Source organism: Aquarana catesbeiana, linkage group LG09 (genome assembly GCF_042186555.1).
Source record: "Aquarana catesbeiana isolate 2022-GZ linkage group LG09, ASM4218655v1, whole genome shotgun sequence".
NCBI lineage: Eukaryota > Metazoa > Chordata > Amphibia > Anura > Ranidae > Aquarana > Aquarana catesbeiana.
The window spans coordinates 25859036-25881231 of NC_133332.1; the positions used below are offsets into that span (position 1 = coordinate 25859036).

Sequence of the window (22196 nt, forward strand, 5' to 3'; positions counted from 1 at the left end):
TGTCTTTGAGAGCCTTTGTCTGTGGACTTTTGTTTGCTTCAAATGTTTTTTTTTATCTACTTATAAGTCTATGAGAATGAAAAATTCACTCAAAACAGGTCAACTACACATCTACACATCTATGAAATGATCTTGAAAAAGTCTCAAACTGATGCTGTCGACACAGACACTAAAGCAGCCATATCCTAGGTAAAAAAGCCTGTACCCCAGCTGTAGTTTAGGATGCTTGCTCCCTGTGTGAACAGGGCTGGTGCAAGGATATTTGTCTACACATGCGAAGGTGCATTTTGCTGCTCCCACCATCCTCCTGCCCATTATGTGATGGAACGCAGAGTGAAGGATGTATTGCTACATTTAGAATTTGAATCAACTGCCTCTGGAAGATTGTGTAATGAGGGGGCTGGTTTAATCACTCCCCACTTTCCCGCACTGTTTACAGTGACCCTGGTAACTCATTCACATTGCACCTATAATGTAACGGCACGCAGCATGGCAAAGACATACCAGAGGCTGTGCCAAATATGCTCCCTAAAAGCCGCAGTAGCCATATAAACCCCACTGCCAACTTGTACCTAATATGATATGAACAACACACTTTTGGAGTGAAAATTGGAGGTAGAGGCCATTTATTAACCATAAACAACATATCAAAATTCTTTCGTTGCCGGGTTCGATTCCCGGTCAGGAAAATTCTTCTTTGCCCTGGTAGTAGCTGGGCACTATCATCTGCGTTTCTGCTTCGTAGAGCCAAGAAAATGCTCCGCCATCCATCGGCCTGGTTTTGTCAGTTCCACTGAGCGTTGTCAAGCTTTTCGCGCTTTTACACCCACATGGCCAACTCGGCCAGCTGTTAAGAGACTAGGACAACCCACTGCTAACCAACTGTAGCTAGAAGAGCCTCCTTCACCCCATTTTGGAGACCTTGGTTCTGAGTGAAGAAAGCCGTATTTGCCCACTCCAAAGCGCCTCAACGCCATCTTCGGTATGTGCCCTTGACTTCCTCACGCTTGCCTGGGAAGCACAGGGCACACCTCTCCCTGGTGGTCTAGTGGCTAGGATTCGGCGCTCTCACCGCCGCGGCCCGGGTTCGATTCCCGGTCAGGGAAATTCTTCTTTGTCCTGGTAGTAGCTGGGCACTATCATCTACGTTTCTGCTTCGTAGAGCCTGGGAAGAATGGGGCACACCTCTCCCTGGGGGTCTAGTGGCTAGGATTCGGCGCTCTCACCGCCGCGGCCCGGGTTCGATTCCCGGTCAGGGAAATTCTTCTTTGCCCTGGTAGTAGCTGGGCACTATCATCTGCGTTTCTGCTTCGTAGAGCCAAGAAAATGCTCCGCCATCCATCGGCCTGGTTTTGTCAGTTCCACTGAGCGTTGTCAAGCTTTTCGCGCTTTTACACCCACATGGCCAACTCGGCCAGCTGTTAAGAGACTAGGACAACCCACTGCTAACCAACTGTAGCTAGAAGAGCCTCCTTCACCCCATTTTGGAGACCTTGGTTCTGAGTGAAGAAAGCCGTATTTGCCCACTCCAAAGCGCCTCAACGCCATCTTCGGTATGTGCCCTTGACTTCCTCGCGCTTGCCTGGGAAGCACGGGGCACACCTCTCCCTGGTGGTCTAGTGGCTAGGATTCGGCGCTCTCACCGCCGCGGCCGGGGTTCGATTCCCGGTCAGGGAAATTCTTCTTTGCCCTGGTAGTAGCTGGGCACTATCATCTGCGTTTCTGCTTCGTAGAGCCAAGAAAATGCTCCGCCATCCATCGGCCTGGTTTTGTCAGTTCCACTGAGCGTTGTCAAGCTTTTCGCGCTTTTACACCCACATGGCCAACTCGGCCAGCTGTTAAGAGACTAGGACAACCCACTGCTAACCAACTGTAGCTAGAAGAGCCTCCTTCACCCCATTTTGGAGACCTTGGTTCTGAGTGAAGAAAGCCGTATTTGCCCACTCCAAATCGCCTCAACGCCATCTTCGGTATGTGCCCTTGACTTCCTCGCGCTTGCCTGGGAAGCACGGGGCACACCTCTCCCTGGTGGTCTAGTGGCTAGGATTCGGCGCTCTCACCGCCGCGGCCCGGGTTCGATTCCCGGTCAGGGAAATTCTTCTTTGCCCTGGTAGTAGCTGGGCACTATCATCTGCGTTTCTGCTTCGTAGAGCCAAGAAAATGCTCCGCCATCCATCGGCCTGGTTTTGTCAGTTCCACTGAGCGTTGTCAAGCTTTTCGCGCTTTTACACCCACATGGCCAACTCGGCCAGCTGTTAAGAGACTAGGACAACCCACTGCTAACCAACTGTAGCTAGAAGAGCCTCCTTCACCCCATTTTGGAGACCTTGGTTCTGAGTGAAGAAAGCCGTATTTGCCCACTCCAAAGCGCCTCAACGCCATCTTCGGTATGTGCCCTTGACTTCCTCACGCTTGCCTGGGAAGCACGGGGCACACCTCACCCTGGTGGTCTAGTGGCTAGGATTCGGCGCTCTCACCGCCGCGGCCCGGGTTCGATTCCCGGTCAGGGAAATTCTTCTTTGCCCTGGTAGTAGCTGGGCACTATCATCTGCGTTTCTGCTTCGTAGAGCCAAGAAAATGCTCCGCCATCCATCGGCCTGGTTTTGTCAGTTCCACTGAGCGTTGTCAAGCTTTTCGCGCTTTTACACCCACATGGCCAACTCGGCCAGCTGTTAAGAGACTAGGACAACCCACTGCTAACCAACTGTAGCTAGAAGAGCCTCCTTCACCCCATTTTGGAGACCTTGGTTCTGAGTGAAGAAAGCCGTATTTGCCCACTCCACAGCGCCTCAACGCCATCTTCGGTATGTGCCCTTGACTTCCTCGCGCTTGTCTGGGAAGCACGGGGCACACCTCTCCCTGGTGGTCTAGTGGCTAGGATTCAGCGCTCTCACCGCCGCGGCCCGGGTTCGATTCCCGGTCAGGGAAATTCTTCTTTGCCCTGGTAGTAGCTGGGCACTATCATCTGCTTTTCTGCTTCGTAGAGCCAAGAAAATGCTCCGCCATCCATCGGCCTGGTTTTGTCAGTTCCACTGAGCGTTGTCAAGCTTTTCGCGCTTTTACACCCACATGGCCAACTCGGCCAGCTGTTAAGAGACTAGGACAACCCACTGCTAACCAACTGTAGCTAGAAGAGCCTCCTTCACCCCATTTTGGAGACCTTGGTTCTGAGTGAAGAAAGCCGTATTTGCCCACTCCAAAGCGCCTCAACGCCATCTTCGGTATGTGCCCTTGACTTCCTCACGCTTGCCTGGGAAGCACGGGGCACACCTCTCCCTGGTGGTCTAGTGGCTAGGATTCGGCGCTCTCACCGCCGCGGCCCGGGTTCGATTCCCGGTCAGGGAAATTCTTCTTTGCCCTGGTAGTAGCTGGGCACTATCATCTGCGTTTCTGCTTCGTAGAGCCAAGAAAATGCTCCGCCATCCATCGGCCTGGTTTTGTCAGTTCCACTGAGCGTTGTCAAGCTTTTCGCGCTTTTACACCCACATGGCCAACTCGGCCAGCTGTTAAGAGACTAGGACAACCCACTGCTAACCAACTGTAGCTAGAAGAGCCTCCTTCACCCCATTTTGGAGACCTTGGTTCTGAGTGAAGAAAGCCGTATTTGCCCACTCCAAAGCGCCTCAACGCCATCTTCGGTATGTGCCCTTGACTTCCTCACGCTTGCCTGGGAAGCACGGGTCACACCTCTCCCTGGTGGTCTAGTGGCTAGGATTCGGCGCTCTCACCGCCGCGGCCCGGGTTCGATTCCCGGTCAGGGAAATTCTTCTTTGCCCTGGTAGTAGCTGGGCACTATCATCTGCGTTTCTGCTTCGTAGAGCCAAGAAAATGCTCCGCCATCCATCGGCCTGGTTTTGTCAGTTCCACTGAGCGTTGTCAAGCTTTTCGCGCTTTTACACCCACATGGCCAACTCGGCCAGCTGTTAAGAGACTAGGACAACCCACTGCTAACCAACTGTAGCTAGAAGAGCCTCCTTCACCCCATTTTGGAGACCTTGGTTCTGAGTGAAGAAAGCCGTATTTGCCCACTCCAAAGCGCCTCAACGCCATCTTCGGTATGTGCCCTTGACTTCCTCACGCTTGCCTGGGAAACACGGGCACACCTCTCCCTGGTGGTCTAGTGGCTAGGATTCGGCGCTCTCACCGCCGCGGCCCGGGTTCGATTCCCGGTCAGGGAAATTCTTCTTTGCCCTGGTAGTAGCTGGGCACTATCATCTGCGTTTCTGCTTCGTAGAGCCAAGAAAATGCTCCGCCATCCATCAGCCTGGTTTTGTCAGTTCCACTGAGCGTTGTCAAGCTTTTCGCGCTTTTACACCCACATGGCCAACTCGGCCAGCTGTTAAGAGACTAGGACAACCCACTGCTAACCAACTGTAGCTAGAAGAGCCTCCTTCACCCCATTTTGGAGACCTTGGTTCTGAGTGAAGAAAGCCGTATTTGCCCACTCCAAAGCGCCTCAACGCCATCTTCGGTATGTGCCCTTGACTTCCTCACGCTTGCCTGGGAAGCACGGGGCACACCTCTCCCTGGTGGTCTAGTGGCTAGGATTCGGCGCTCTCACCGCCGCGGCCCGGGTTCGGTTCCCGGTCAGGGAAATTCTTCTTTGCCCTGGTAGTAGCTGGGCACTATCATCTGCGTTTCTGCTTCGTAGAGCCAAGAAAATGCTCCGCCATCCATCGGCCTGGTTTTGTCAGTTCCACTGAGCGTTGTCAAGCTTTTCGCGCTTTTACACCCACATGGCCAACTCGGCCAGCTGTTAAGAGACTAGGACAACCCACTGCTAACCAACTGTAGCTAGAAGAGCCTCCTTCACCCCATTTTGGAGACCTTGGTTCTGAGTGAAGAAAGCCGTATTTGCCCACTCCAAAGCGCCTCAACGCCATCTTCGGTATGTGCCCTTGACTTCCTCGCGCTTGCCTGGGAAGCACGGGGCACACCTCTCCCTGGTGGTCTAGTGGCTAGGATTCGGCGCTCTCACCGCCGCGGCCCGGGTTCGATTCCCGGTCAGGGAAATTCTTCTTTGCCCTGGTAGTAGCTGGGCACTATCATCTGCGTTTCTGCTTCGTAGAGCCAAGAAAATGCTCCGCCATCCATCGGCCTGGTTTTGTCAGTTCCACTGAGCGTTGTCAAGCTTTTCGCGCTTTTACACCCACATGGCCAACTCGGCCAGCTGTTAAGAGACTAGGACAACCCACTGCTAACCAACTGTAGCTAGAAGAGCCTCCTTCACCCCATTTTGGAGACCTTGGTTCTGAGTGAAGAAAGCCGTATTTGCCCACTCCAAAGCGCCTCAACGCCATCTTCGGTATGTGCCCTTGACTTCCTCACGCTTGCCTGGGAAGCACAGGGCACACCTCTCCCTGGTGGTCTAGTGGCTAGGATTCGGCGCTCTCACCGCCGCGGCCCGGGTTCGATTCCCGGTCAGGGAAATTCTTCTTTGCCCTGGTAGTAGCTGGGCACTATCATCTGCGTTTCTGCTTCGTAGAGCCAAGAAAATGCTCCGCCATCCATCGGCCTGGTTTTGTCAGTTCCACTGAGCGTTGTCAAGCTTTTCGCGCTTTTACACCCACATGGCCAACTCGGCCAGCTGTTAAGAGACTAGGACAACCCACTGCTAACCAACTGTAGCTAGAAGAGCCTCCTTCACCCCATTTTGGAGACCTTGGTTCTGAGTGAAGAAAGCCGTATTTGCCCACTCCAAAGCGCCTCAACGCCATCTTCGGTATGTGCCCTTGACTTCCTCGCGCTTGCCTGGGAAGCACGAGGCACACCTCTCCCTGGTGGTCTAGTGGCTAGGATTCGGCGCTCTCACCGCCGCGGCCCGGGTTCGATTCCCGGTCAGGGAAATTCTTCTTTGCCCTGGTAGTAGCTGGGCACTATCATCTGCGTTTCTGCTTCGTAGAGCCAAGAAAATGCTCCGCCATCCATCGGCCTGGTTTTGTCAGTTCCACTGAGCGTTGTCAAGCTTTTCGCGCTTTTACACCCACATGGCCAACTCGGCCAGCTGTTAAGAGACTAGGACAACACACTGCTAACCAACTGTAGCTAGAAGAGCCTCCTTCACCCCATTTTGGAGACCTTGGTTCTGAGTGAAGAAAGCCGTATTTGCCCACTCCAAAGCGCCTCAACGCCATCTTCGGTATGTGCCCTTGACTTCCTCGCGCTTGCCTGGGAAGCACGGGGCACACCTCTCCCTGGTGGTCTAGTGGCTAGGATTCGGCGCTCTCACCGCCGCGGCCCGGGTTCGATTCCCGGTCAGGGAAATTCTTCTTTGCCCTGGTAGTAGCTGGGCACTATCATCTGCGTTTCTGCTTCGTAGAGCCAAGAAAATGCTCCGCCATCCATCGGCCTGGTTTTGTCAGTTCCACTGAGCGTTGTCAAGCTTTTCGCGCTTTTACACCCACATGGCCAACTCGGCCAGCTGTTAAGAGACTAGGACAACCCACTGCTAACCAACTGTAGCTAGAAGAGCCTCCTTCACCCCATTTTGGAGACCTTGGTTCTGAGTGAAGAAAGCCGTATTTGCCCACTCCAAAGCGCCTCAACGCCATCTTCGGTATGTGCCCTTGACTTCCTCGCGCTTGCCTGGGAAGCACGGGGCACACCTCTCCCTGGTGGTCTAGTGGCTAGGATTCGGCGCTCTCACCGCCGCGGCCCGGGTTCGATTCCCGGTCAGGGAAATTCTTCTTTGCCCTGGTAGTAGCTGGGCACTATCATCTGCGTTTCTGCTTCGTAGAGCCAAGAAAATGCTCCGCCATCCATCGGCCTGGTTTTGTCAGTTCCACTGAGCGTTGTCAAGCTTTTCGCGCTTTTACACCCACATGGCCAACTCGGCCAGCTGTTAAGAGACTAGGACAACCCACTGCTAACCAACTGTAGCTAGAAGAGCCTCCTTCACCCCATTTTGGAGACCTTGGTTCTGAGTGAAGAAAGCCGTATTTGCCCACTCCAAAGCGCCTCAACGCCATCTTCGGTATGTGCCCTTGACTTCCTCACGCTTGCCTGGGAAGCACGGGGCACACCTCTCCCTGGTGGTCTAGTGGCTAGGATTCGGCGCTCTCACCGCCGCGGCCCGGGTTCGATTCCCGGTCAGGGAAATTCTTCTTTGCCCTGGTAGTAGCTGGGCACTATCATCTGCGTTTCTGCTTCGTAGAGCCAAGAAAATGCTCCGCCATCCATCGGCCTGGTTTTGTCAGTTCCACTGAGCGTTGTCAAGCTTTTCGCGCTTTTACACCCACATGGCCAACTCGGCCAGCTGTTAAGAGACTAGGACAACCCACTGCTAACCAACTGTAGCTAGAAGAGCCTCCTTCACCCCATTTTGGAGACCTTGGTTCTGAGTGAAGAAAGCCGTATTTGCCCACTCCAAAGCGCCTCAACGCCATCTTCGGTATGTGCCCTTGACTTCCTCGCGCTTGCCTGGGAAGCACGGGGCACACCTCTCCCTGGTGGTCTAGTGGCTAGGATTCGGCGCTCTCACCGCCGCGGCCCGGATTTCATTTCCCGGTCAGGGAAATTCTTCTTTGCCCTGGTAGTAGCTGGGCACTATCATCTGCGTTTCTGCTTCGTAGAGCCAAGAAAATGCTCCGCCATCCATCGGCCTGGTTTTGTCAGTTCCACTGAGCGTTGTCAAGCTTTTCGCGCTTTTACACCCACATGGCCAACTCGGCCAGCTGTTAAGAGACTAGGACAACCCACTGCTAACCAACTGTAGCTAGAAGAGCCTCCTTCACCCCATTTTGGAGACCTTGGTTCTGAGTGAAGAAAGCCGTATTTGCCCACTCCAAAGCGCCTCAACGCCATCTTCGGTATGTGCCCTTGACTTCCTCGCGCTTGCCTGGGAAGCACGGGGCACACCTCTCCCTGGTGGTCTAGTGGCTAGGATTCGGCGCTCTCACCGCCGCGGCCCGGGTTCGATTCCCGGTCAGGGAAATTCTTCTTTGCCCTGGTAGTAGCTGGGCACTATCATCTGCGTTTCTGCTTCGTAGAGCCAAGAAAATGCTCCGCCATCCATCGGCCTGGTTTTGTCAGTTCCACTGAGCCTGGGAAGCACGGGGCACACCTCTCCCTGGTGGTCTAGTGGCTAGGATTCGGCGCTCTCACCGCCGCGGCCCGGGTTCGATTCCCGGTCAGGGAAGTTCTTCTTTGCCCTGGTAGTAGCTGGGCACTATCATCTGCGTTTCTGCTTCGTAGAGCCAAGAAAATGCTCCGCCATCCATCGGCCTGGTTTTGTCAGTTCCACTGAGCGTTGTCAAGCTTTTCGCGCTTTTACACCCACATGGCCAACTCGGCCAGCTGTTAAGAGACTAGGACAACCCACTGCTAACCAACTGTAGCTAGAAGAGCCTCCTTCACCCCATTTTGGAGACCTTGGTTCTGAGTGAAGAAAGCCGTATTTGCCCACTCCAAAGCGCCTCAACGCCATCTTCGGTATGTGCCCTTGACTTCCTCGCGCTTGCCTGGGAAGCACGGGGCACACCTCTCCCTGGTGGTCTAGTGGCTAGGATTCGGCGCTCTCACCGCCGCGGCCCGGGTTCGATTCCCGGTCAGGGAAATTCTTCTTTGCCCTGGTAGTAGCTGGGCACTATCATCTGCGTTTCTGCTTCGTAGAGCCAAGAAAATGCTCCGCCATCCATCGGCCTGGTTTTGTCAGTTCCACTGAGCGTTGTCAAGCTTTTCGCGCTTTTACACCCACATGGCCAACTCGGCCAGCTGTTAAGAGACTAGGACAACCCACTGCTAACCAACTGTAGCTAGAAGAGCCTCCTTCACCCCATTTTGGAGACCTTGGTTCTGAGTGAAGAAAGCCGTATTTGCCCACTACAAAGCGCCTCAACGCCATCTTCGGTATGTGCCCTTGACTTCCTCGCGCTTGCCTGGGAAGCACGGGGCACACCTCTCCCTGGTGGTCTAGTGGCTAGGATTCGGCGCTCTCACCGCCGCGGCCCGGGTTCGATTCCCGGTCAGGGAAATTCTTCTTTGCCCTGGTAGTAGCTGGGCACTATCATCTGCGTTTCTGCTTCGTAGAGCCAAGAAAATGCTCCGCCATCCATCGGCCTGGTTTTGTCAGTTCCACTGAGCGTTGTCAAGCTTTTCGCGCTTTTACACCCACATGGCCAACTCGGCCAGCTGTTAAGAGACTAGGACAACCCACTGCTAACCAACTGTAGCTAGAAGAGCCTCCTTCACCCCATTTTGGAGACCTTGGTTCTGAGTGAAGAAAGCCGTATTTGCCCACTCCAAAGCGCCTCAACGCCATCTTCGGTATGTGCCCTTGACTTCCTCGCGCTTGCCTGGGAAGCACGGGGCACACCTCTCCCTGGTGGTCTAGTGGCTAGGATTCGGCGCTCTCACCGCCGCGGCCCGGATTTCATTTCCCGGTCAGGGAAATTCTTCTTTGCCCTGGTAGTAGCTGGGCACTATCATCTGCGTTTCTGCTTCGTAGAGCCAAGAAAATGCTCCGCCATCCATCGGCCTGGTTTTGTCAGTTCCACTGAGCGTTGTCAAGCTTTTCGCGCTTTTACACCCACATGGCCAACTCGGCCAGCTGTTAAGAGACTAGGACAACCCACTGCTAACCAACTGTAGCTAGAAGAGCCTCCTTCACCCCATTTTGGAGACCTTGGTTCTGAGTGAAGAAAGCCGTATTTGCCCACTCCAAAGCGCCTCAACGCCATCTTCGGTATGTGCCCTTGACTTCCTCGCGCTTGCCTGGGAAGCACGGGGCACACCTCTCCCTGGTGGTCTAGTGGCTAGGATTCGGCGCTCTCACCGCCGCGGCCCGGGTTCGATTCCCGGTCAGGGAAATTCTTCTTTGCCCTGGTAGTAGCTGGGCACTATCATCTGCGTTTCTGCTTCGTAGAGCCAAGAAAATGCTCCGCCATCCATCGGCCTGGTTTTGTCAGTTCCACTGAGCGTTGTCAAGCTTTTCGCGCTTTTACACCCACATGGCCAACTCGGCCAGCTGTTAAGAGACTAGGACAACCCACTGCTAACCAACTGTAGCTAGAAGAGCCTCCTTCACCCCATTTTGGAGACCTTGGTTCTGAGTGAAGAAAGCCGTATTTGCCCACTCCAAAGCGCCTCAACGCCATCTTCGGTATGTGCCCTTGACTTCCTCGCGCTTGCCTGGGAAGCACGGGGCACACCTCTCCCTGGTGGTCTAGTGGCTAGGATTCGGCGCTCTCACCGCCGCGGCCCGGGTTCGATTCCCGGTCAGGGAAATTCTTCTTTGCCCTGGTAGTAGCTGGGCACTATCATCTGCGTTTCTGCTTCGTAGAGCCAAGAAAATGCTCCGCCATCCATCGGCCTGGTTTTGTCAGTTCCACTGAGCGTTGTCAAGCTTTTCGCGCTTTTACACCCACATGGCCAACTCGGCCAGCTGTTAAGAGACTAGGACAACCCACTGCTAACCAACTGTAGCTAGAAGAGCCTCCTTCACCCCATTTTGGAGACCTTGGTTCTGAGTGAAGAAAGCCGTATTTGCCCACTCCAAAGCGCCTCAACGCCATCTTCGGTATGTGCCCTTGACTTCCTCGCGCTTGCCTGGGAAGCACGGGGCACACCTCTCCCTGGTGGTCTAGTGGCTAGGATTCGGCGCTCTCACCGCCGCGGCCCGGATTTCATTTCCCGGTCAGGGAAATTCTTCTTTGCCCTGGTAGTAGCTGGGCACTATCATCTGCGTTTCTGCTTCGTAGAGCCAAGAAAATGCTCCGCCATCCATCGGCCTGGTTTTGTCAGTTCCACTGAGCGTTGTCAAGCTTTTCGCGCTTTTACACCCACATGGCCAACTCGGCCAGCTGTTAAGAGACTAGGACAACCCACTGCTAACCAACTGTAGCTAGAAGAGCCTCCTTCACCCCATTTTGGAGACCTTGGTTCTGAGTGAAGAAAGCCGTATTTGCCCACTCCAAAGCGCCTCAACGCCATCTTCGGTATGTGCCCTTGACTTCCTCGCGCTTGCCTGGGAAGCACGGGGCACACCTCTCCCTGGTGGTCTAGTGGCTAGGATTCGGCGCTCTCATCGCCGCGGCCCGGGTTCGATTCCCGGTCAGGGAAATTCTTCTTTGCCCTGGTAGTAGCTGGGCACTATCATCTGCGTTTCTGCTTCGTAGAGCCAAGAAAATGCTCCGCCATCCATCGGCCTGGTTTTGTCAGTTCCACTGAGCGTTGTCAAGCTTTTCGCGCTTTTACACCCACATGGCCAACTCGGCCAGCTGTTAAGAGACTAGGACAACCCACTGCTAACCAACTGTAGCTAGAAGAGCCTCCTTCACCCCATTTTGGAGACCTTGGTTCTGAGTGAAGAAAGCCGTATTTGCCCACTCCAAAGCGCCTCAACGCCATCTTCGGTATGTGCCCTTGACTTCCTCGCGCTTGCCTGGGAAGCACGGGGCACACCTCTCTCTGGTGGTCTAGTGGCTAGGATTCGGCGCTCTCACCGCCGCGGCCCGGGTTTGATTCCCGGTCAGGGAAATTCTTCTTTGCCCTGGTAGTAGCTGGGCACTATCATCTGCGTTTCTGCTTCGTAGAGCCAAGAAAATGCTCCGCCATCCATCGGCCTGGTTTTGTCAGTTCCACTGAGCGTTGTCAAGCTTTTCGCGCTTTTACACCCACATGGCCAACTCGGCCAGCTGTTAAGAGACTAGGACAACCCACTGCTAACCAACTGTAGCTAGAAGAGCCTCCTTCACCCCATTTTGGAGACCTTGGTTCTGAGTGAAGAAAGCCGTATTTGCCCACTCCAAAGCGCCTCAACGCCATCTTCGGTATGTGCCCTTGACTTCCTCGCGCTTGCCTGGGAAGCACGGGGCACACCTCTCCCTGGTGGTCTAGTGGCTAGGATTCGGCGCTCTCACCGCCGCGGCCCGGGTTCGATTCCCGGTCAGGGAAACTCTTCTTTGCCCTGGTAGTAGCTGGGCACTATCATCTGCGTTTCTGCTTCGTAGAGCCAAGAAAATGCTCCGCCATCCATCGGCCTGGTTTTGTCAGTTCCACTGAGCGTTGTCAAGCTTTTCGCGCTTTTACACCCACATGGCCAACTCGGCCAGCTGTTAAGAGACTAGGACAACCCACTGCTAACCAACTGTAGCTAGAAGAGCCTCCTTCACCCCATTTTGGAGACCTTGGTTCTGAGTGAAGAAAGCCGTATTTGCCCACTCCAAAGCGCCTCAACGCCATCTTCGGTATGTGCCCTTGACTTCCTCGCGCTTGCCTGGGAAGCACGGGGCACACCTCTCCCTGGTGGTCTAGTGGCTAGGATTCGGCGCTCTCACCGCCGCGGCCCGGGTTCGATTCCCGGTCAGGGAAATTCTTCTTTGCCCTGGTAGTAGCTGGGCACTATCATCTGCGTTTCTGCTTCGTAGAGCCAAGAAAATGCTCCGCCATCCATCGGCCTGGTTTTGTCAGTTCCACTGAGCGTTGTCAAGCTTTTCGCGCTTTTACACCCACATGGCCAACTCGGCCAGCTGTTAAGAGACTAGGACAACCCACTGCTAACCAACTGTAGCTAGAAGAGCCTCCTTCACCCCATTTTGGAGACCTTGGTTCTGAGTGAAGAAAGCCGTATTTGCCCACTCCAAAGCGCCTCAACGCCATCTTCGGTATGTGCCCTTGACTTCCTCGCGCTTGCCTGGGAAGCACGGGGCACACCTCTCCCTGGTGGTCTAGTGGCTAGGATTCGGCGCTCTCACCGCCGCGGCCCGGGTTCGATTCCCGGTCAGGGAAATTCTTCTTTGCCCTGGTAGTAGCTGGGCACTATCATCTGCGTTTCTGCTTCGTAGAGCCAAGAAAATGCTCCGCCATCCATCGGCCTGGTTTTGTCAGTTCCACTGAGCGTTGTCAAGCTTTTCGCGCTTTTACACCCACATGGCCAACTCGGCCAGCTGTTAAGAGACTAGGACAACCCACTGCTAACCAACTGTAGCTAGAAGAGCCTCCTTCACCCCATTTTGGAGACCTTGGTTCTGAGTGAAGAAAGCCGTATTTGCCCACTCCAAAGCGCCTCAACGCCATCTTCGGTATGTGCCCTTGACTTCCTCACGCTTGCCTGGGAAGCACGGGGCACACCTCTCCCTGGTGGTCTAGTGGCTAGGATTCGGCGCTCTCACCGCCGCGGCCCGGGTTCGATTCCCGGTCAGGGAAATTCTTCTTTGCCCTGGTAGTAGCTGGGCACTATCATCTGCGTTTCTGCTTCGTAGAGCCAAGAAAATGCTCCGCCATCCATCGGCCTGGTTTTGTCAGTTCCACTGAGCGTTGTCAAGCTTTTCGCGCTTTTACACCCACATGGCCAACTCGGCCAGCTGTTAAGAGACTAGGACAACCCACTGCTAACCAACTGTAGCTAGAAGAGCCTCCTTCACCCCATTTTGGAGACCTTGGTTCTGAGTGAAGAAAGCCGTATTTGCCCACTCCAAAGCGCCTCAACGCCATCTTCGGTATGTGCCCTTGACTTCCTCGCGCTTGCCTGGGAAGCACGGGGCACACCTCTCCCTGGTGGTCTAGTGGCTAGGATTCGGCGCTCTCACCGCCGCGGCCCGGGTTCGATTCCCGGTCAGGGAAATTCTTCTTTGCCCTGGTAGTAGCTGGGCACTATCATCTGCGTTTCTGCTTCGTAGAGCCAAGAAAATGCTCCGCCATCCATCGGCCTGGTTTTGTCAGTTCCACTGAGCGTTGTCAAGCTTTTCGCGCTTTTACACCCACATGGCCAACTCGGCCAGCTGTTAAGAGACTAGGACAACCCACTGCTAACCAACTGTAGCTAGAAGAGCCTCCTTCACCCCATTTTGGAGACCTTGGTTCTGAGTGAAGAAAGCCGTATTTGCCCACTCCAAAGCGCCTCAACGCCATCTTCGGTATGTGCCCTTGACTTCCTCGCGCTTGCCTGGGAAGCACGGGGCACACCTCTCCCTGGTGGTCTAGTGGCTAGGATTCGGCGCTCTCACCGCCGCGGCCCGGGTTCGATTCCCGGTCAGGGAAATTCTTCTTTGCCCTGGTAGTAGCTGGGCACTATCATCTGCGTTTCTGCTTCGTAGAGCCAAGAAAATGCTCCGCCATCCATCGGCCTGGTTTTGTCAGTTCCACTGAGCGTTGTCAAGCTTTTCGCGCTTTTACACCCACATGGCCAACTCGGCCAGCTGTTAAGAGACTAGGACAACCCACTGCTAACCAACTGTAGCTAGAAGAGCCTCCTTCACCCCATTTTGGAGACCTTGGTTCTGAGTGAAGAAAGCCGTATTTGCCCACTCCAAAGCGCCTCAACGCCATCTTCGGTATGTGCCCTTGACTTCCTCGCGCTTGCCTGGGAAGCACGAGGCACACCTCTCCCTGGTGGTCTAGTGGCTAGGATTCGGCGCTCTCACCGCCGCGGCCCGGGTTCGATTCCCGGTCAGGGAAATTCTTCTTTGCCCTGGTAGTAGCTGGGCACTATCATCTGCGTTTCTGCTTCGTAGAGCCAAGAAAATGCTCCGCCATCCATCGGCCTGGTTTTGTCAGTTCCACTGAGCGTTGTCAAGCTTTTCGCGCTTTTACACCCACATGGCCAACTCGGCCAGCTGTTAAGAGACTAGGACAACCCACTGCTAACCAACTGTAGCTAGAAGAGCCTCCTTCACCCCATTTTGGAGACCTTGGTTCTGAGTGAAGAAAGCCGTATTTGCCCACTCCAAAGCGCCTCAACGCCATCTTCGGTATGTGCCCTTGACTTCCTCGCGCTTGCCTGGGAAGCACGGGGCACACCTCTCCCTGGTGGTCTAGTGGCTAGGATTCGGCGCTCTCACCGCCGCGGCCCGGGTTCGATTCCCGGTCAGGGAAATTCTTCTTTGCCCTGGTAGTAGCTGGGCACTATCATCTGCGTTTCTGCTTCGTAGAGCCAAGAAAATGCTCCGCCATCCATCGGCCTGGTTTTGTCAGTTCCACTGAGCGTTGTCAAGCTTTTCGCGCTTTTACACCCACATGGCCAACTCGGCCAGCTGTTAAGAGACTAGGACAACCCACTGCTAACCAACTGTAGCTAGAAGAGCCTCCTTCACCCCATTTTGGAGACCTTGGTTCTGAGTGAAGAAAGCCGTATTTGCCCACTCCAAAGCGCCTCAACGCCATCTTCGGTATGTGCCCTTGACTTCCTCGCGCTTGCCTGGGAAGCACGGGGCACACCTCTCCCTGGTGGTCTAGTGGCTAGGATTCGGCGCTCTCACCGCCGCGGCCCGGGTTCGATTCCCGGTCAGGGAAATTCTTCTTTGCCCTGGTAGTAGCTGGGCACTATCATCTGCGTTTCTGCTTCGTAGAGCCAAGAAAATGCTCCGCCATCCATCGGCCTGGTTTTGTCAGTTCCACTGAGCGTTGTCAAGCTTTTCGCGCTTTTACACCCACATGGCCAACTCGGCCAGCTGTTAAGAGACTAGGACAACCCACTGCTAACCAACTGTAGCTAGAAGAGCCTCCTTCACCCCATTTTGGAGACCTTGGTTCTGAGTGAAGAAAGCCGTATTTGCCCACTCCAAAGCGCCTCAACGCCATCTTCGGTATGTGCCCTTGACTTCCTCACGCTTGCCTGGGAAGCACGGGGCACACCTCTCCCTGGTGGTCTAGTGGCTAGGATTCGGCGCTCTCACCGCCGCGGCCCGGGTTCGATTCCCGGTCAGGGAAATTCTTCTTTGCCCTGGTAGTAGCTGGGCACTATCATCTGCGTTTCTGCTTCGTAGAGCCAAGAAAATGCTCCGCCATCCATCGGCCTGGTTTTGTCAGTTCCACTGAGCGTTGTCAAGCTTTTCGCGCTTTTACACCCACATGGCCAACTCGGCCAGCTGTTAAGAGACTAGGACAACCCACTGCTAACCAACTGTAGCTAGAAGAGCCTCCTTCACCCCATTTTGGAGACCTTGGTTCTGAGTGAAGAAAGCCGTATTTGCCCACTCCAAAGCGCCTCAACGCCATCTTCGGTATGTGCCCTTGACTTCCTCGCGCTTGCCTGGGAAGCACGGGGCACACCTCTCCCTGGTGGTCTAGTGGCTAGGATTCGGCGCTCTCACCGCCGCGGCCCGGGTTCGATTCCCGGTCAGGGAAATTCTTCTTTGCCCTGGTAGTAGCTGGGCACTATCATCTGCGTTTCTGCTTCGTAGAGCCAAGAAAATGCTCCGCCATCCATCGGCCTGGTTTTGTCAGTTCCACTGAGCGTTGTCAAGCTTTTCGCGCTTTTACACCCACATGGCCAACTCGGCCAGCTGTTAAGAGACTAGGACAACCCACTGCTAACCAACTGTAGCTAGAAGAGCCTCCTTCACCCCATTTTGGAGACCTTGGTTCTGAGTGAAGAAAGCCGTATTTGCCCACTCCAAAGCGCCTCAACGCCATCTTCGGTATGTGCCCTTGACTTCCTCGCGCTTGCCTGGGAAGCACGGGGCACACCTCTCCCTGGTGGTCTAGTGGCTAGGATTCGGCGCTCTCACCGCCGCGGCCCGGGTTCGATTCCCGGTCAGGGAAATTCTTCTTTGCCCTGGTAGTAGCTGGGCACTATCATCTGCGTTTCTGCTTCGTAGAGCCAAGAAAATGCTCCGCCATCCATCGGCCTGGTTTTGTCAGTTCCACTGAGCGTTGTCAAGCTTTTCGCGCTTTTACACCCACATGGCCAACTCGGCCAGCTGTTAAGAGACTAGGACAACCCACTGCTAACCAACTGTAGCTAGAAGAGCCTCCTTCACCCCATTTTGGAGACCTTGGTTCTGAGTGAAGAAAGCCGTATTTGCCCACTCCAAAGCGCCTCAACGCCATCTTCGGTATGTGCCCTTGACTTCCTCGCGCTTGCCTGGGAAGCACGGGGCACACCTCTCCCTGGTGGTCTAGTGGCTAGGATTCGGCGCTCTCACCGCCGCGGCCCGGGTTCGATTCCCGGTCAGGGAAATTCTTCTTTGCCCTGGTAGTAGCTGGGCACTATCATCTGCGTTTCTGCTTCGTAGAGCCAAGAAAATGCTCCGCCATCCATCGGCCTGGTTTTGTCAGTTCCACTGAGCGTTGTCAAGCTTTTCGCGCTTTTACACCCACATGGCCAACTCGGCCAGCTGTTAAGAGACTAGGACAACCCACTGCTAACCAACTGTAGCTAGAAGAGCCTCCTTCACCCCATTTTGGAGACCTTGGTTCTGAGTGAAGAAAGCCGTATTTGCCCACTCCAAAGCGCCTCAACGCCATCTTCGGTATGTGCCCTTGACTTCCTCGCGCTTGCCTGGGAAGCACGGGGCACACCTCTCCCTGGTGGTCTAGTGGCTAGGATTCGGCGCTCTCACCGCCGCGGCCCGGGTTCGATTCCCGGTCAGGGAAATTCTTCTTTGCCCTGGTAGTAGCTGGGCACTATCATCTGCGTTTCTGCTTCGTAGAGCCAAGAAAATGCTCCGCCATCCATCGGCCTGGTTTTGTCAGTTCCACTGAGCGTTGTCAAGCTTTTCGCGCTTTTACACCCACATGGCCAACTCGGCCAGCTGTTAAGAGACTAGGACAACCCACTGCTAACCAACTGTAGCTAGAAGAGCCTCCTTCACCCCATTTTGGAGACCTTGGTTCTGAGTGAAGAAAGCCGTATTTGCCCACTCCAAAGCGCCTCAACGCCATCTTCGGTATGTGCCCTTGACTTCCTCGCGCTTGCCTGGGAAGCACGGGGCACACCTCTCCCTGGTGGTCTAGTGGCTAGGATTCGGCGCTCTCACCGCCGCGGCCCGGGTTCGATTCCCGGTCAGGGAAATTCTTCTTTGCCCTGGTAGTAGCTGGGCACTATCATCTGCGTTTCTGCTTCGTAGAGCCAAGAAAATGCTCCGCCATCCATCGGCCTGGTTTTGTCAGTTCCACTGAGCGTTGTCAAGCTTTTCGCGCTTTTACACCCACATGGCCAACTCGGCCAGCTGTTAAGAGACTAGGACAACCCACTGCTAACCAACTGTAGCTAGAAGAGCCTCCTTCACCCCATTTTGGAGACCTTGGTTCTGAGTGAAGAAAGCCGTATTTGCCCACTCCAAAGCGCCTCAACGCCATCTTCGGTATGTGCCCTTGACTTCCTCGCGCTTGCCTGGGAAGCACGGGGCACACCTCTCCCTGGTGGTCTAGTGGCTAGGATTCGGCGCTCTCACCGCCGCGGCCCGGGTTCGATTCCCGGTCAGGGAAATTCTTCTTTGCCCTGGTAGTAGCTGGGCACTATCATCTGCGTTTCTGCTTCGTAGAGCCAAGAAAATGCTCCGCCATCCATCGGCCTGGTTTTGTCAGTTCCACTGAGCGTTGTCAAGCTTTTCGCGCTTTTACACCCACATGGCCAACTCGGCCAGCTGTTAAGAGACTAGGACAACCCACTGCTAACCAACTGTAGCTAGAAGAGCCTCCTTCACCCCATTTTGGAGACCTTGGTTCTGAGTGAAGAAAGCCGTATTTGCCCACTCCAAAGCGCCTCAACGCCATCTTCGGTATGTGCCCTTGACTTCCTCGCGCTTGCCTGGGAAGCACGGGGCACACCTCTCCCTGGTGGTCTAGTGGCTAGGATTCGGCGCTCTCACCGCCGCGGCCCGGGTTCGATTCCCGGTCAGGGAAATTCTTCTTTGCCCTGGTAGTAGCTGGGCACTATCATCTGCGTTTCTGCTTCGTAGAGCCAAGAAAATGCTCCGCCATCCATCGGCCTGGTTTTGTCAGTTCCACTGAGCGTTGTCAAGCTTTTCGCGCTTTTACACCCACATGGCCAACTCGGCCAGCTGTTAAGAGACTAGGACAACCCACTGCTAACCAACTGTAGCTAGAAGAGCCTCCTTCACCCCATTTTGGAGACCTTGGTTCTGAGTGAAGAAAGCCGTATTTGCCCACTCCAAAGCGCCTCAACGCCATCTTCGGTATGTGCCCTTGACTTCCTCGCGCTTGCCTGGGAAGCACGGGGCACACCTCTCCCTGGTGGTCTAGTGGCTAGGATTCGGCGCTCTCACCGCCGCGGCCCGGGTTCGATTCCCGGTCAGGGAAATTCTTCTTTGCCCTGGTAGTAGCTGGGCACTATCATCTGCGTTTCTGCTTCGTAGAGCCAAGAAAATGCTCCGCCATCCATCGGCCTGGTTTTGTCAGTTCCACTGAGCGTTGTCAAGCTTTTCGCGCTTTTACACCCACATGGCCAACTCGGCCAGCTGTTAAGAGACTAGGACAACCCACTGCTAACCAACTGTAGCTAGAAGAGCCTCCTTCACCCCATTTTGGAGACCTTGGTTCTGAGTGAAGAAAGCCGTATTTGCCCACTCCAAAGCGCCTCAACGCCATCTTCGGTATGTGCCCTTGACTTCCTCGCGCTTGCCTGGGAAGCACGGGGCACACCTCTCCCTGGTGGTCTAGTGGCTAGGATTCGGCGCTCTCACCGCCGCGGCCCGGGTTCGATTCCCGGTCAGGGAAATTCTTCTTTGCCCTGGTAGTAGCTGGGCACTATCATCTGCGTTTCTGCTTCGTAGAGCCAAGAAAATGCTCCGCCATCCATCGGCCTGGTTTTGTCAGTTCCACTGAGCGTTGTCAAGCTTTTCGCGCTTTTACACCCACATGGCCAACTCGGCCAGCTGTTAAGAGACTAGGACAACCCACTGCTAACCAACTGTAGCTAGAAGAGCCTCCTTCACCCCATTTTGGAGACCTTGGTTCTGAGTGAAGAAAGCCGTATTTGCCCACTCCAAAGCGCCTCAACGCCATCTTCGGTATGTGCCCTTGACTTCCTCGCGCTTGCCTGGGAAGCACGGGGCACACCTCTCCCTGGTGGTCTAGTGGCTAGGATTCGGCGCTCTCACCGCCGCGGCCCGGGTTCGATTCCCGGTCAGGGAAATTCTTCTTTGCCCTGGTAGTAGCTGGGCACTATCATCTGCGTTTCTGCTTCGTAGAGCCAAGAAAATGCTCCGCCATCCATCGGCCTGGTTTTGTCAGTTCCACTGAGCGTTGTCAAGCTTTTCGCGCTTTTACACCCACATGGCCAACTCGGCCAGCTGTTAAGAGACTAGGACAACCCACTGCTAACCAACTGTAGCTAGAAGAGCCTCCTTCACCCCATTTTGGAGACCTTGGTTCTGAGTGAAGAAAGCCGTATTTGCCCACTCCAAAGCGCCTCAACGCCATCTTCGGTATGTGCCCTTGACTTCCTCGCGCTTGCCTGGGAAGCACGGGGCACACCTCTCCCTGGTGGTCTAGTGGCTAGGATTCGGCGCTCTCACCGCCGCGGCCCGGGTTCGATTCCCGGTCAGGGAAATTCTTCTTTGCCCTGGTAGTAGCTGGGCACTATCATCTGCGTTTCTGCTTCGTAGAGCCAAGAAAATGCTCCGCCATCCATCGGCCTGGTTTTGTCAGTTCCACTGAGCGTTGTCAAGCTTTTCGCGCTTTTACACCCACATGGCCAACTCGGCCAGCTGTTAAGAGACTAGGACAACCCACTGCTAACCAACTGTAGCTAGAAGAGCCTCCTTCACCCCATTTTGGAGACCTTGGTTCTGAGTGAAGAAAGCCGTATTTGCCCACTCCAAAGCGCCTCAACGCCATCTTCGGTATGTGCCCTTGACTTCCTCGCGCTTGCCTGGGAAGCACGGGGCACACCTCTCCCTGGTGGTCTAGTGGCTAGGATTCGGCGCTCTCACCGCCGCGGCCCGGGTTCGATTCCCGGTCAGGGAAATTCTTCTTTGCCCTGGTAGTAGCTGGGCACTATCATCTGCGTTTCTGCTTCGTAGAGCCAAGAAAATGCTCCGCCATCCATCGGCCTGGTTTTGTCAGTTCCACTGAGCGTTGTCAAGCTTTTCGCGCTTTTACACCCACATGGCCAACTCGGCCAGCTGTTAAGAGACTAGGACAACCCACTGCTAACCAACTGTAGCTAGAAGAGCCTCCTTCACCCCATTTTGGAGACCTTGGTTCTGAGTGAAGAAAGCCGTATTTGCCCACTCCAAAGCGCCTCAACGCCATCTTCGGTATGTGCCCTTGACTTCCTCGCGCTTGCCTGGGAAGCACGGGGCACACCTCTCCCTGGTGGTCTAGTGGCTAGGATTCGGCGCTCTCACCGCCGCGGCCCGGGTTCGATTCCCGGTCAGGGAAATTCTTCTTTGCCCTGGTAGTAGCTGGGCACTATCATCTGCGTTTCTGCTTCGTAGAGCCAAGAAAATGCTCCGCCATCCATCGGCCTGGTTTTGTCAGTTCCACTGAGCGTTGTCAAGCTTTTCGCGCTTTTACACCCACATGGCCAACTCGGCCAGCTGTTAAGAGACTAGGACAACCCACTGCTAACCAACTGTAGCTAGAAGAGCCTCCTTCACCCCATTTTGGAGACCTTGGTTCTGAGTGAAGAAAGCCGTATTTGCCCACTCCAAAGCGCCTCAACGCCATCTTCGGTATGTGCCCTTGACTTCCTCGCGCTTGCCTGGGAAGCACGGGGCACACCTCTCCCTGGTGGTCTAGTGGCTAGGATTCGGCGCTCTCACCGCCGCGGCCCGGGTTCGATTCCCGGTCAGGGAAATTCTTCTTTGCCCTGGTAGTAGCTGGGCACTATCATCTGCGTTTCTGCTTCGTAGAGCCAAGAAAATGCTCCGCCATCCATCGGCCTGGTTTTGTCAGTTCCACTGAGCGTTGTCAAGCTTTTCGCGCTTTTACACCCACATGGCCAACTCGGCCAGCTGTTAAGAGACTAGGACAACCCACTGCTAACCAACTGTAGCTAGAAGAGCCTCCTTCACCCCATTTTGGAGACCTTGGTTCTGAGTGAAGAAAGCCGTATTTGCCCACTCCAAAGCGCCTCAACGCCATCTTCGGTATGTGCCCTTGACTTCCTCGCGCTTGCCTGGGAAGCACGGGGCACACCTCTCCCTGGTGGTCTAGTGGCTAGGATTCGGCGCTCTCACCGCCGCGGCCCGGGTTCGATTCCCGGTCAGGGAAATTCTTCTTTGCCCTGGTAGTAGCTGGGCACTATCATCTGCGTTTCTGCTTCGTAGAGCCAAGAAAATGCTCCGCCATCCATCGGCCTGGTTTTGTCAGTTCCACTGAGCGTTGTCAAGCTTTTCGCGCTTTTACACCCACATGGCCAACTCGGCCAGCTGTTAAGAGACTAGGACAACCCACTGCTAACCAACTGTAGCTAGAAGAGCCTCCTTCACCCCATTTTGGAGACCTTGGTTCTGAGTGAAGAAAGCCGTATTTGCCCACTCCAAAGCGCCTCAACGCCATCTTCGGTA

General features: G+C 54.8%; 46 non-coding genes across 46 annotated transcripts; all 46 read left to right on the plus strand.

The window, feature by feature from the left end:
* Positions 1-1034: 1034 nt before the first annotated feature.
* TRNAE-CUC (transfer RNA glutamic acid (anticodon CUC)) lies at positions 1035-1106 on the plus strand. The gene has a single exon. It is a non-coding gene; the product is annotated as a tRNA-Glu (tRNA).
* Positions 1107-2022: 916 nt separating this feature from the next.
* Positions 2023-2094, plus strand: TRNAE-CUC (transfer RNA glutamic acid (anticodon CUC)). Its single transcript has one exon. It is a non-coding gene; the product is annotated as a tRNA-Glu (tRNA).
* Positions 2095-2439: 345 nt separating this feature from the next.
* TRNAE-CUC (transfer RNA glutamic acid (anticodon CUC)) lies at positions 2440-2511 on the plus strand. Its single transcript has one exon. It is a non-coding gene; the product is annotated as a tRNA-Glu (tRNA).
* A 345-nt stretch (positions 2512-2856) lies between these two features.
* Positions 2857-2928, plus strand: TRNAE-CUC (transfer RNA glutamic acid (anticodon CUC)). The gene has a single exon. It is a non-coding gene; the product is annotated as a tRNA-Glu (tRNA).
* Positions 2929-3273: 345 nt separating this feature from the next.
* TRNAE-CUC (transfer RNA glutamic acid (anticodon CUC)) lies at positions 3274-3345 on the plus strand. Its single transcript has one exon. It is a non-coding gene; the product is annotated as a tRNA-Glu (tRNA).
* Positions 3346-3690: 345 nt separating this feature from the next.
* TRNAE-CUC (transfer RNA glutamic acid (anticodon CUC)) lies at positions 3691-3762 on the plus strand. Its single transcript has one exon. It is a non-coding gene; the product is annotated as a tRNA-Glu (tRNA).
* Positions 3763-4106: 344 nt separating this feature from the next.
* On the plus strand, positions 4107-4178 carry TRNAE-CUC (transfer RNA glutamic acid (anticodon CUC)). Its single transcript has one exon. It is a non-coding gene; the product is annotated as a tRNA-Glu (tRNA).
* A 345-nt stretch (positions 4179-4523) lies between these two features.
* Positions 4524-4595, plus strand: TRNAE-CUC (transfer RNA glutamic acid (anticodon CUC)). The gene has a single exon. It is a non-coding gene; the product is annotated as a tRNA-Glu (tRNA).
* A 345-nt stretch (positions 4596-4940) lies between these two features.
* Positions 4941-5012, plus strand: TRNAE-CUC (transfer RNA glutamic acid (anticodon CUC)). The gene has a single exon. It is a non-coding gene; the product is annotated as a tRNA-Glu (tRNA).
* A 345-nt stretch (positions 5013-5357) lies between these two features.
* Positions 5358-5429, plus strand: TRNAE-CUC (transfer RNA glutamic acid (anticodon CUC)). The gene has a single exon. It is a non-coding gene; the product is annotated as a tRNA-Glu (tRNA).
* A 345-nt stretch (positions 5430-5774) lies between these two features.
* TRNAE-CUC (transfer RNA glutamic acid (anticodon CUC)) lies at positions 5775-5846 on the plus strand. Its single transcript has one exon. It is a non-coding gene; the product is annotated as a tRNA-Glu (tRNA).
* A 345-nt stretch (positions 5847-6191) lies between these two features.
* On the plus strand, positions 6192-6263 carry TRNAE-CUC (transfer RNA glutamic acid (anticodon CUC)). The gene has a single exon. It is a non-coding gene; the product is annotated as a tRNA-Glu (tRNA).
* Positions 6264-6608: 345 nt separating this feature from the next.
* TRNAE-CUC (transfer RNA glutamic acid (anticodon CUC)) lies at positions 6609-6680 on the plus strand. Its single transcript has one exon. It is a non-coding gene; the product is annotated as a tRNA-Glu (tRNA).
* Positions 6681-7025: 345 nt separating this feature from the next.
* Positions 7026-7097, plus strand: TRNAE-CUC (transfer RNA glutamic acid (anticodon CUC)). Its single transcript has one exon. It is a non-coding gene; the product is annotated as a tRNA-Glu (tRNA).
* A 763-nt stretch (positions 7098-7860) lies between these two features.
* TRNAE-CUC (transfer RNA glutamic acid (anticodon CUC)) lies at positions 7861-7932 on the plus strand. Its single transcript has one exon. It is a non-coding gene; the product is annotated as a tRNA-Glu (tRNA).
* Positions 7933-8065: 133 nt separating this feature from the next.
* On the plus strand, positions 8066-8137 carry TRNAE-CUC (transfer RNA glutamic acid (anticodon CUC)). Its single transcript has one exon. It is a non-coding gene; the product is annotated as a tRNA-Glu (tRNA).
* A 345-nt stretch (positions 8138-8482) lies between these two features.
* Positions 8483-8554, plus strand: TRNAE-CUC (transfer RNA glutamic acid (anticodon CUC)). The gene has a single exon. It is a non-coding gene; the product is annotated as a tRNA-Glu (tRNA).
* Positions 8555-8899: 345 nt separating this feature from the next.
* TRNAE-CUC (transfer RNA glutamic acid (anticodon CUC)) lies at positions 8900-8971 on the plus strand. Its single transcript has one exon. It is a non-coding gene; the product is annotated as a tRNA-Glu (tRNA).
* A 763-nt stretch (positions 8972-9734) lies between these two features.
* On the plus strand, positions 9735-9806 carry TRNAE-CUC (transfer RNA glutamic acid (anticodon CUC)). Its single transcript has one exon. It is a non-coding gene; the product is annotated as a tRNA-Glu (tRNA).
* A 345-nt stretch (positions 9807-10151) lies between these two features.
* Positions 10152-10223, plus strand: TRNAE-CUC (transfer RNA glutamic acid (anticodon CUC)). The gene has a single exon. It is a non-coding gene; the product is annotated as a tRNA-Glu (tRNA).
* Positions 10224-10986: 763 nt separating this feature from the next.
* On the plus strand, positions 10987-11058 carry TRNAE-CUC (transfer RNA glutamic acid (anticodon CUC)). Its single transcript has one exon. It is a non-coding gene; the product is annotated as a tRNA-Glu (tRNA).
* A 762-nt stretch (positions 11059-11820) lies between these two features.
* TRNAE-CUC (transfer RNA glutamic acid (anticodon CUC)) lies at positions 11821-11892 on the plus strand. The gene has a single exon. It is a non-coding gene; the product is annotated as a tRNA-Glu (tRNA).
* Positions 11893-12237: 345 nt separating this feature from the next.
* Positions 12238-12309, plus strand: TRNAE-CUC (transfer RNA glutamic acid (anticodon CUC)). The gene has a single exon. It is a non-coding gene; the product is annotated as a tRNA-Glu (tRNA).
* Positions 12310-12654: 345 nt separating this feature from the next.
* TRNAE-CUC (transfer RNA glutamic acid (anticodon CUC)) lies at positions 12655-12726 on the plus strand. The gene has a single exon. It is a non-coding gene; the product is annotated as a tRNA-Glu (tRNA).
* A 345-nt stretch (positions 12727-13071) lies between these two features.
* Positions 13072-13143, plus strand: TRNAE-CUC (transfer RNA glutamic acid (anticodon CUC)). The gene has a single exon. It is a non-coding gene; the product is annotated as a tRNA-Glu (tRNA).
* Positions 13144-13488: 345 nt separating this feature from the next.
* Positions 13489-13560, plus strand: TRNAE-CUC (transfer RNA glutamic acid (anticodon CUC)). Its single transcript has one exon. It is a non-coding gene; the product is annotated as a tRNA-Glu (tRNA).
* A 345-nt stretch (positions 13561-13905) lies between these two features.
* On the plus strand, positions 13906-13977 carry TRNAE-CUC (transfer RNA glutamic acid (anticodon CUC)). Its single transcript has one exon. It is a non-coding gene; the product is annotated as a tRNA-Glu (tRNA).
* A 345-nt stretch (positions 13978-14322) lies between these two features.
* Positions 14323-14394, plus strand: TRNAE-CUC (transfer RNA glutamic acid (anticodon CUC)). Its single transcript has one exon. It is a non-coding gene; the product is annotated as a tRNA-Glu (tRNA).
* Positions 14395-14739: 345 nt separating this feature from the next.
* Positions 14740-14811, plus strand: TRNAE-CUC (transfer RNA glutamic acid (anticodon CUC)). The gene has a single exon. It is a non-coding gene; the product is annotated as a tRNA-Glu (tRNA).
* Positions 14812-15156: 345 nt separating this feature from the next.
* Positions 15157-15228, plus strand: TRNAE-CUC (transfer RNA glutamic acid (anticodon CUC)). Its single transcript has one exon. It is a non-coding gene; the product is annotated as a tRNA-Glu (tRNA).
* A 345-nt stretch (positions 15229-15573) lies between these two features.
* On the plus strand, positions 15574-15645 carry TRNAE-CUC (transfer RNA glutamic acid (anticodon CUC)). The gene has a single exon. It is a non-coding gene; the product is annotated as a tRNA-Glu (tRNA).
* Positions 15646-15990: 345 nt separating this feature from the next.
* Positions 15991-16062, plus strand: TRNAE-CUC (transfer RNA glutamic acid (anticodon CUC)). The gene has a single exon. It is a non-coding gene; the product is annotated as a tRNA-Glu (tRNA).
* Positions 16063-16407: 345 nt separating this feature from the next.
* Positions 16408-16479, plus strand: TRNAE-CUC (transfer RNA glutamic acid (anticodon CUC)). The gene has a single exon. It is a non-coding gene; the product is annotated as a tRNA-Glu (tRNA).
* A 345-nt stretch (positions 16480-16824) lies between these two features.
* On the plus strand, positions 16825-16896 carry TRNAE-CUC (transfer RNA glutamic acid (anticodon CUC)). The gene has a single exon. It is a non-coding gene; the product is annotated as a tRNA-Glu (tRNA).
* Positions 16897-17241: 345 nt separating this feature from the next.
* Positions 17242-17313, plus strand: TRNAE-CUC (transfer RNA glutamic acid (anticodon CUC)). Its single transcript has one exon. It is a non-coding gene; the product is annotated as a tRNA-Glu (tRNA).
* A 345-nt stretch (positions 17314-17658) lies between these two features.
* TRNAE-CUC (transfer RNA glutamic acid (anticodon CUC)) lies at positions 17659-17730 on the plus strand. The gene has a single exon. It is a non-coding gene; the product is annotated as a tRNA-Glu (tRNA).
* Positions 17731-18075: 345 nt separating this feature from the next.
* On the plus strand, positions 18076-18147 carry TRNAE-CUC (transfer RNA glutamic acid (anticodon CUC)). The gene has a single exon. It is a non-coding gene; the product is annotated as a tRNA-Glu (tRNA).
* A 345-nt stretch (positions 18148-18492) lies between these two features.
* On the plus strand, positions 18493-18564 carry TRNAE-CUC (transfer RNA glutamic acid (anticodon CUC)). Its single transcript has one exon. It is a non-coding gene; the product is annotated as a tRNA-Glu (tRNA).
* A 345-nt stretch (positions 18565-18909) lies between these two features.
* TRNAE-CUC (transfer RNA glutamic acid (anticodon CUC)) lies at positions 18910-18981 on the plus strand. Its single transcript has one exon. It is a non-coding gene; the product is annotated as a tRNA-Glu (tRNA).
* A 345-nt stretch (positions 18982-19326) lies between these two features.
* Positions 19327-19398, plus strand: TRNAE-CUC (transfer RNA glutamic acid (anticodon CUC)). Its single transcript has one exon. It is a non-coding gene; the product is annotated as a tRNA-Glu (tRNA).
* A 345-nt stretch (positions 19399-19743) lies between these two features.
* TRNAE-CUC (transfer RNA glutamic acid (anticodon CUC)) lies at positions 19744-19815 on the plus strand. The gene has a single exon. It is a non-coding gene; the product is annotated as a tRNA-Glu (tRNA).
* A 345-nt stretch (positions 19816-20160) lies between these two features.
* On the plus strand, positions 20161-20232 carry TRNAE-CUC (transfer RNA glutamic acid (anticodon CUC)). The gene has a single exon. It is a non-coding gene; the product is annotated as a tRNA-Glu (tRNA).
* A 345-nt stretch (positions 20233-20577) lies between these two features.
* Positions 20578-20649, plus strand: TRNAE-CUC (transfer RNA glutamic acid (anticodon CUC)). The gene has a single exon. It is a non-coding gene; the product is annotated as a tRNA-Glu (tRNA).
* Positions 20650-20994: 345 nt separating this feature from the next.
* TRNAE-CUC (transfer RNA glutamic acid (anticodon CUC)) lies at positions 20995-21066 on the plus strand. Its single transcript has one exon. It is a non-coding gene; the product is annotated as a tRNA-Glu (tRNA).
* A 345-nt stretch (positions 21067-21411) lies between these two features.
* Positions 21412-21483, plus strand: TRNAE-CUC (transfer RNA glutamic acid (anticodon CUC)). The gene has a single exon. It is a non-coding gene; the product is annotated as a tRNA-Glu (tRNA).
* Positions 21484-21828: 345 nt separating this feature from the next.
* TRNAE-CUC (transfer RNA glutamic acid (anticodon CUC)) lies at positions 21829-21900 on the plus strand. Its single transcript has one exon. It is a non-coding gene; the product is annotated as a tRNA-Glu (tRNA).
* The last annotated feature ends 296 nt before the right edge of the window (positions 21901-22196 follow it).